Genomic DNA, 10,744 nt, shown 5'->3' with positions numbered 1-10,744 from the left:
ACAAAGACATATGTATAATCTGCTAAGTTAGTATCTACTGGCACATGTTAGTCCACGTTTTCTACTTTTTATCGATACGGTTTTAAAATAGCTATGCTGTTATTCTGCTTTTTATAATCGATCGCTTCGCCAAAACCTCTACTATAATATAAAAAAGAATTTTGTCTGTGTGTGTTTATGTGCCTGAGTTCGTTCGCTTATGGACCCAAAAACGGTTCAGTCAATTTTTATGAAATTTCACAGGAAGGTACTTTATGTGCCTGGCAGTGTTCTTAGATAGGTTGTGTATCGGAATGTTTTCAATAAGTATCAATAATCGAAATACTTCGATGAAAGAAAGACCAGGCGATATTGACCAAAGTTAACACCTTACGCGACCTAACATCACAAGTGCATTTGGGAAGTTTTATTACCACACAAACTGAAAGACCGACATATAAAATTAACAGTAGGTTATTTGATATGAGAGGGTCTGGTTCTAAATGAATGTTTCTATTTAAAGTACAATTGCACCAGTATATTTGACATTGACATTTTAAACTTAAATTCAAGCATATATATATATAATTTTATAAAATAAACAGTAGGTTCTCTACAGTGCAATGTAGACTACAACATATTGTGGACTAAGTCACTCTTGGAATGTATGTGATGCTTCCTCCCGGTGTATTGCGATGAATCCCCAACTAGACCTTGCAATCAATCGATTTGATTAGAAAATGGGCGATTTCACCGATTTCGATGACAATAAAATATGGGAGTGGGAAACATTCGTTGATCATCATTGAATACCGGCCAACATCAGGTCTCCCTGATAATCAAAATTTAAAACATTAACAGTCACTCGACGTGCGGTAACCCACGTCCACGGGCGAAAACGCTTTGCATTCCGTGAAAATAACTTTGTGTCTTAAGCCGACCGTTTCCACATAAATAGGAGTATTATCAACGTGCAAATAAATTTCTCTATCTTTCCCGTCAAAAAGGTAAACTCTGTTGCAAGCGCATCTTACCTGTCTTTCATGTATTTCAAAGATTTTCATCTCAAATGCGGTCAACATCATACAGTCGTGAATTCAAGTCAACTTTGAAAAGACTTTGTCATATGTAACAATTACATTTTGGAACTCTATCAGAAATTCGATTTTTCCCAAGAGAATCCATTATCCTCATAGCAAATAACCATATAAATTTGGAATTTCAGATTGATATACAAACAGAGACATTGTTCGTCAAACCTAAGCCTTTATCAGCGAATACAAAAAAAAAAAAAAAAAACACACACACACAAGTAAATGATATTTCCTTTTCGTAGCAGAAATATCAATGGCGTACAATTATCCCTTCAAACGATAATTATATTTTAAATCGATTTCAATGTTGAAACTTCATTCATTGTAAGCTAGAATATTATTTCTTATTCTTATTTTGTTTACTGCCTATTTGTTCAATTAATAATAAATAACAAATTTTATAAAATCTTTTGTGTAATTGTGTTATTTTAGTGTGTTGTGTTTGTTGACATTTTCGCTGAAACCCACAAGTTTCAACGGTAATCACTTTTATATTTTTAAGAAGTTTTATTTTGATACGGAAAATGATTATCTGTATCTAACTAACTGGGATCCCCGGCATGGCCTGGATCTATAAAAAATAAAATAGAAGAGGTTAAAAGTGTGTAGCATGTTTATATTAAAACTTCTATCTTTCGTTCTACTTCCTTCTCTCTTTCTTTTTTCGTCTCTTCTGTTTCTCTCGCCTCTTTTTTCGCCTCTTGTTTTAATGTATTGGAAATAATAACACCCTTTCTTTATATAGTTACATAACATTGGAAATTGCTGGGAAACTGACGCCTCCATGACACAACCTGGTCGAGTGTAACCCCCACCTCAAAGAATTACTAATTTTACAAATTTTAAATATTATTCATCCAAGGCATTGCTGGTCTAGAATATACCAACTTTGTGGGTGTTGGTTTTGTGTGCTATTACTTTTAGCTAAACAAATACATACATATATAACAAGGTCTTATGTAGGACATAAAAAGAAACTTAGGAATATCCTCGGCATACCAATAACCATAGAAGCAACCAAACCCACAAAAGAATTTCAAAAACTACCTGTGCATATTTTTTGTCATACACATTTACTATATCGAACACCTTTCACTTTAAAACTGAAACTGTTAAATAAAAAAACAGCAAAAACAGAAAATATAACCAATGTAAATTATTCAGGGCAACACAGATAAAGAATATACCAACCTTATGGGAGTTGTGTTGAATTTTTGAAAGTTTTAGCTGGACGTGTAAACACACACACACACACAGACACACACACACAGACACACAGACACAGACACACGCACACAGACACACACACACACGCACACACACACGCAGACACACAGACACACAGACACAGACACACACAGACACACACAGACACACAGACACAGACACACACGCACACACACAGACACACACACAGACACACAGACACACACACAGACACATAGACACACACACAGACACACAGACACACACACACGCACACACACACACAGAAACACATACACACATACACACAGACACACAGACACACACACAGACACACACACAGACACACACAGACAGACACACAGACACACACACACACACACACACACACACACACACACACACACACACACACACACACACACACACACACAGGCGCATCCCATACGTGATGTTTTTAATTGTTATTTCTAAAAAATATCAAAATCAATGTTTAAAAATGTGTCGAAATCCCTCTTGATTCTATATAAGCTGTTCACCGCATAATTAGACATGATTTAAATTTTCTCTCACACCATAAATTTGCAATACATCTTCGGACAACATGAACGAAAAACGAAGAAAAATATCCCTTGAAAATGGATTTCATCCCAAAAGTTTAAGTTTAAAATAAATTTTATTTCAACCAAAAGTAACATTGTTAATGGTTTATTTTAATTTCTAAAATAGGAAAATTATGTTTTAAAAATGTTCTACGTTTATATTGATTTTATACAAGCATTTAACCGCGTAAATAGATACGATTAAACTTTTCTTTCAGACCATAAGTCTACATAACATCTTCAAATAATATTAAGAACAAATATTTTACTTTTAAAATGAAATTTATTCCAGAAAATCTAAGTTTAAAATAATCTTTTTTTCTTAAGAAAAATAAAACACATTTTTTAAATTACATTTTCACCCCAAACAAGGCACATTGCCACTTTGATGTAGGGGGCTACTATCAGGGACATAAGCTACAGGGGTACTATATGGGGAGGTGGGCAGCAAGATGTCGGTTCATGTTACACTTGAACTTCTTCATGTCAGTACAGTTGGGGAAGCAGGAATCCTGAAGAGAATTCCAAAGTCTAGCAGTTCTGGGGAAGAAACTACTGGAGTAGAAAGATCTTTTACATCTAGTGATGTCTACTGTGAAAGAGTGGGATTTTGTTGCTTATCAGGTTTGTTGGGGGTATTTAGGTCGAAGGGGGTACAAATTGCAGTTCGTCGGAGCATTCACCGTTAAAGTACTTCTAGAACAAGCAGAGGGATGCTACATTTCGTCGATGGGACAGAGGCTGAAGCTTAGATGACAGTTCATGACCTATAAGGTTGGCGACTCTTTTTTAACCTTGTCTAGGAGCGAGAGACTAGTAGCAGATGCACCAGCCCAAATATGACAACAATACTCCATACATGGGCGAATGGTGGCCTTATAGAGGTACAGGATACTTTCGGGCGTTAGTAGCTTTCTAGCACGGTAAAGAGAACCTACGGTCCTGGCAATGCTCTCAATGTAATTGTTCAAATTCATGTTTCATGTGAACGTTAAGCAGAGGAGTTTTAAGAGAGTTTAAAAGATGTACTTTCAGATAAAGAGTCTTTGACCATTACTATTGGTGGTAGAGAAGGTTTCTAGTAGTTATTGAAGGAAACAAGTTTAGTCTTGGCAGCATTGAATGTGCCCATCCATTTTTGTCCCTCATTCCACTACAGATTGGAGGTCATCCTCTAGTGTTTCTGCCATTTCTTTAGATATGTGTTCATTTGTTTTCCTGTCGTGTTTGTTATAGAGCGTGGTGTCATCAGCATATATAGTCATCTCACAGACAATTTTGTCAGGGAGGTCATTTATGAATCTTAGGAATAATAGAGCTCCAATGATAGACCCTTCAGACACTCCCGCATTTATATCATATTGTTTAGATGTATGACAGATTTAATTATGTTATGTATTCTTTAGTTTAGCATCTGTAAGGTGATGGACTAGGGATCGGTTAATTATGGACTCAAATATTTTGGCGAAAAGTGGGAGGAGGCTAATGTGACGATAATTTACTGGGTCAGTTCTTTCGTCAGAATTCTTGAAAACTGGTACCACAAAAGCAGTTTTCCAGCAGGCAAGAAAGCAAGATTCATTAAGGTATTTTTTGTAAAGTTTGGAGAGAATCAGAGCTACTTCGGCGGAGCACTTTTTTAATAGCACAGCTGGGATGAGATCAGGTCCACATGCTTTTGAAGTGTCAAGATTTTTTATGATAGCATGCACCTGAGAAGGGGTGATTTTCAAATTGTCTATTGTGGTGTCTATCCGCAAAGGAAAGTCAGGGAGGGGGTGGTTAGCAGGGTAAAGTGTGGAGTTGGAGGCAAACCAACTGGCAAGCATGTTAGCCTTATTGGTTTCTGAGCAAACAACCTCATGATTGTTGGATAGTGGGGAAATTGTTGATTGCCCATTATTTACTATACTGTTGTAGATTTTCCAGAAATCACGGGTTCCTAATTTCTGTGATTCCATGCGTTTTTATGGTGGTTTCAGTAAATTCTCTCTTAGCTGTCGCTATTTCTTTCTTACAGTTACTTCTGGCTTCTATATACTTCTGTCTGTTTGAACTGGACTTATGTCGGTTAAATCTGCGGTACGCTTGCTGCCTTTACGTAATGGCAGCTGCACAAGTAGAAGTAAACCATTGGGGAGAGTGAGCTTGCTATAAAATTTCCGCGTGGGAACATGTGCTCCAATTGCCGTTTTGAACCATTCAGTGGTCTCATTTGTGCACTGTTTAGCAGGAAGTGAAAAGATGATGAGATCCCTGATGGCTTCCCAGTCAGCCTTTTTATATCTCGTTGTTTTGAGCAATGGCTCTTCAGTTTTGGCTTTAGAGTTTAGGGCGATTTCAACCATTATCACTGCATGATCAGCGTTCCCAAGTGGGCTGTCGGCATTTGTAACACAATCATTGGGAACTGTGGTCAGAAACAGATCTAGAAGTGAAGCGTGTTGTTCTTGCTGGTCTGGGAAACAGGTTGGAAACGTAACCATCTGTGACAGGGAATGATATATTTTTATGTTTTATCTAAATTTCTGAAATGATACCCACAGACACACATACACACGTACGAGGTTCCTTCAATAAGTTTCCAGACTTTTTCGTATAAGTACTTTTATTGATAGTACGCACATGGAACTCTAATCATTTTCGAAGTAATCTCCTCTGGCTGCAATGCACTCGTTGTACTGTTGCAGCAAGCCCCATGGAAGTTCTCTTGTATCACAGTTTCTTTCATTTCATCAATTGTCTCATAACGACAGCCTCTAAGTCACAGGGAGCAAGGTCTGGACAACAGAGGGGATGATGCCCATTTTGGTCAAATAGTCTGTGACAAGGATGGAGAACCATTCGGACAAACTTCGCGCAAATCCTCTGCATTTACAGTTCCTCGCGAATAATTGTGTGTATAGTTCTCACATTGACACCAACGTGTCTTTATAGACCAATCAACTCTGGTGTTCTGACTTCTTTACTCTATCCACAACTCTCATAATCTCTCACAGACTCCCTGCCTTCCTTGAATCTCTTATGCCATTCAAAAACTAATGCTCGTTTCATGCAAGATGATCCAAAAGCAGTCTGAAGCATTCCATACGTTTCTGTGGCATTTTCTCCAAGTTTAAAACAATGTTATTGCATATTGTTCTTATAAAGTTTCCTCACGTCCAGATTGTATTTTTGAAATTCACCAGCTGTGAAAATGAGATTTTAGTAGGATGTATTCCAATACCTGCTGTAGCTGTTCATTTTAACCCGAAATCATAAATTGGTCGGTTGTATAACAATAACATACTGAAATTTCAAGAGTCTACGACAATTTTAAATGCCTGTACAAAAAAGTTTGGAAACTTATTGAAGGCACCTCGTGTCACATACAGTGCCGTTTCGCTGTATCACAGCTCATCAGTGTGGCTAGACAGATATATATATAAATATATATATATATATATATATATATATATATATATATAAATGATATGAACAATGTGCTAACTTTATATATTTCATCTTTGCGCGTGCGCACGAGCGTCTGTGTGATTTCGGTGGCAATTATACTTTTAATATATTCTGTTATTTCACTTCATAAATATTTTCCGGCTCATAAACAGATATAGTTTCTATTGAATTATAATTGTTCAAATATAGGTCGAAATAAAAAAAAAATTGTTATTCAATGTTCAGAAATCGATGTTCACAATGTATGATTAACAATGTTGGTTTCAAATAAGTGGAAAAAAACTTTAGTCATATATTTTGTTATTACTTCATCATAATTTTACTTATATACTTGTTATTACTTCATCATAATTTTAGTCATATATTTTTTTATTACTTCATCATAATTTTAGTTATATATTTGTTATTACTTCATCATAATTTTAGTTATATATTCGTTATTACTTCATCATAATTTTAGTTATATATTTGTTATTACTCCATCATAATTTTAGTTATATATTTTTTATTACTTCATTATAATTTTAGTTATATATTTGTTATTACTTCATCATAATTTTAGTTATATATTTGTTATTACTTCATAAGTTAAGTTATATTTTGTTATTACTTCATCATAATTTTAAAATAATTTTTATAAATAATTTCGTCAAGTTTTCTTATTTTTCATCATCTTGTAATCAGTTCTCTCATTTTGTTTTGATTTCATCAATTTTTATTTTAACATAGTTTTGTAAGCAGTTTTGTCTACAATTTCTATCATCATTTGTTTTCGTACTAATTAAAGTAATGCATATATTAAATATATAGGATAATATCACCACAAAAATACCACTAAACGCACTCCTCTCGCGGCACTGCTTTGGTTTTGGGTTGTTATGATTAGTTATGGAACGCTTCATTGGAATCGAGAGTCGGAATCGGTATCGGAAAAAATTTTACCCAAATTTCTGATTCCCAAAACGATTCTTTTGATTTTTGTTGTTATTGTTTAAAACTTAATTTTCCATTGCAGATATTAATGCTAAAACGATAAACATTTATTAATTTTAAACTATGAATAAAACAAAAATTTATAAAGCATAAAAACAAATTAAGGTAAAAATAGAACCGTAGAAACAGTCTGATAAAATAGCATAGTTAAAAATGGCAGGAGTTGATAAGAAAAATGGCACAAATAAAATATATAGATTAACATCCCACAATGAGTTTATCAAAATCTTGGATAAAATGCATGAATAGGGAACATATTAAGAAGTTTGTCAAATTTCAAAGAAAATTATATTTACATTTAAAAATAGACAATGACCTTCATCTAGATCTCTTCTACTGTTTTATGCGATTATAGAATCGGAATCGGTAATTTATCAGAATCGGGAAAAATACTAGAATCGTCCCATCACTAGATATGATCCTCTTCAGTTCAGAAATAGTCGTGGTATTATTTTGATAGCAATATCTTTGAAATAACATTGTAAATAAAACAAAAACTGGCAGTTAAGATCCGGTAAGTATGAAGTCCATTCATAATCACAGCTCTTATTGATAGGACGACAACCAAAATGTCCCCACATATAACTTAATTGTGATAAAGCACTGTTTGACATTCATGACGGAAACTTACTTGACAAATGATGTATAAACTAAGGTTTATTTGTGTAAAAGACTGCGTATATTAGCATCAGCCGATAAAGCACGTATGCAAATTAGCAAGTTTGCGCGAGCTTGCGTCACAAGAAATACGGAGAAAAATACAGCACGTAGTCGAGCAAAGGAAGCGATCTGGCGCTTTTTTTTTTACTCGTGTGCGGCGAGAGAAAATTGCACCATGTCGCAAGGAGCAAAAAAAAAAAAAAAAAAAAAAAAGAAGAAAAAACAGACTGGGCGAGATGGACGTGTAATCCTGTGGTGACCGCGAGAGCTTTACTGGTGTCGAGACGGTAGGGTCTTTGTTAATCTGAAGGCAGACGAAATTAACAGTAAAAAAAAAAGAAAAATGTATTGTTTGGAAAGTAACGGCAATAAATGCCTTTTACTAAAACTGAAAAAAAAAGCCGAGTCGTATTTTTGTTTCTTTCCTTTAATATATTTTTTCTTTTGCAGCGGTGCCAGGCAGCGTGTGGGACTTGGAGGTTTAAACTGTAACGACACAGTTAAAAAAAAAAACAGCTACGTTACATATTTATCAAATATAATTGTATTGCAGATTGTGAATTTTATTACCGATACGTAGCATTTTTTTATGAAGGGGGCATCTTATACTTTCTCATAGATCTTTGTCTTCATTTTGTCTTTAATTGTTGTGGACCTTTTTGAGTTTCTTTCACATTATTTCTTAAAGCTAGCGCCCAATGACAAAATTTGCAAGTGGTAACGAATCGCAAGATCTGATGCTCGTTCAATTTTCCCTCGACTTTTAAACACATAGCGTGTTTCTTTTAGTCGCTAATTTTTATTTAAAAAGGAGATATTTTTGGCAACTGGTTTAAACGCAGTTCAACTCATCACATGCTATTGTGTAATTAACGTCAGCATCGTAATTAAATATTCATATTTCGCTGGCCATTAACGCCGCCGAAACACGAACGCGCAAAGCCATTTAGTCTAAAATCCGATAGAACTCTTCGTACGAAAATAGAAAAGAAAGATTGATGCTATTCAAAATTCAATTGTACCGCAGAAAAATAAAAACAAAAATGTTTAATACTACAATTTACTCAGATTGTCTGTTTTACGGTAAATCAACCTTTCATTGGTCAGATAAAGAGGAAACGAAATACCTAATATAAATGATCTATTATATATTACTTTATTTTTATTCATAAAAAAAAAAAATGAATACATAAATGACCTATTTTTACATTTTCATAATTTACTTTCTTTGTATATAATATTTCGATTGCAGAAATTCCCTGTGGACCAAATTAACGTAAGTTTGCAACAACAGATGCCACATACAAATTTATTGCATCTAGACTATTAGCCACTACATTATGTAACTTTACAATTTCATTATAGACAGATTTAGGATTAAAATAAAGTCCTACAATTCATTCTAGGAGAATCATCACTATCGCCAATATCATTAGAGGAAGTAGTTCCTATTTTTCCCTCTAATTCATAACAGCTTTCACCGCCCTCACCCTACGTCCTGTAAAATTACACACAGTAAACTTTTATTGCCCGATCACCTTTACTGACTGAATCATAAACTCATAAAAATAGCGTTCACTTCCGATCCGTATAATCAGAAAATACCGTCCGCCCAGGGTTCCTTTTTTGTGGGGGGGAGTGTTGTTAATGCTTGGATAGTTAAGTTTACGGAAAACTATTTTTTGGGAGGCGGCCTATGTTTCTTTTGCTTTGTTCGACTTTTCAGCTTCTTCAACTTTTCCCGCTTTTCGGATTCTACAACTTTTTTTGCAAGGGGGGGGGATTTTTACAAAAAATCCAAATTACCCAAATTTCCTTGGAAATGGCGAGTTCTGTATGTCTTTCAATATACCCATTAAGACGAGATCCTTTATTTATATTTGGTGCAGACAGGTAGTTTTCAAGATAAATACCTGCATTTTGCAATGTAATTCACCTGCGGGGGTTGGGGGTGTCTATTCCGACAGCCTTCTTACCATGGGAAGGTTGGTTGGTCTATTTCGAAAAACGTTCTTAACATGGGGAGGTTGAGAGATGGCCACCACCACCAACAACCACCGTACTTTAGTTTTTTTTTACGCGTGGTGGGTATGTTTCCACCAGGCAACGCCGCTTAACGGGTTCTGCTAATTCGTAATAAAAAATCTATATATTAATACCGTAGGTACATACATAAGCACATAGTGTGTCACAGCTCCAGATTATAAATTATTCAATCGGGAGATCCTATTTATTAAAAAGGAGGATAGAAGGTGATAAAATACTACGAACATTAAATTAGTATATAAATACGCTAATTTAATGTCGTATGTTATCAACTTCTACACTCCCTTTTAATAAATAGGATCTAACGATCACCGAAGACACAATATTAAAAAAGAGTCTCATGAACGAACCTTCGGGAAATGTCATGAAGCTTCGTTGACATATAACTGAGCTGAGCATCACCAGTTGTCGTAAAGAACCCACTTTTCATCGCAAGTCAAAACGACGAGAAATGGATAGTTTTTGTTGCGTAAAAGAAGGGAAGATCACACTTCATAATAGCGTTTCTTTTGATTGTTGTTCAATTTGTGAGGCACTCATTTATCAAGTTTTTTGTCTTTCCAATCTCTCTCAAGTGGTTGAAATTCGTCGTTTACATTACGTCTAATTCAGAAACAAGATCTCAAACAGCTGTGCGTGGATTGGCTTCGAACAAGGCTCTTAATTGGTCGTTGTCAGCATCCGTTGGCCGACCACTACGCTTACCATCTT

Source organism: Euprymna scolopes, chromosome 10 (genome assembly GCF_053919585.1).
Source record: "Euprymna scolopes isolate OS-2025 chromosome 10, ASM5391958v1, whole genome shotgun sequence".
Lineage (NCBI taxonomy): Eukaryota > Metazoa > Mollusca > Cephalopoda > Sepiida > Sepiolidae > Euprymna > Euprymna scolopes.
This window is presented reverse-complemented; position numbering follows the sequence as displayed.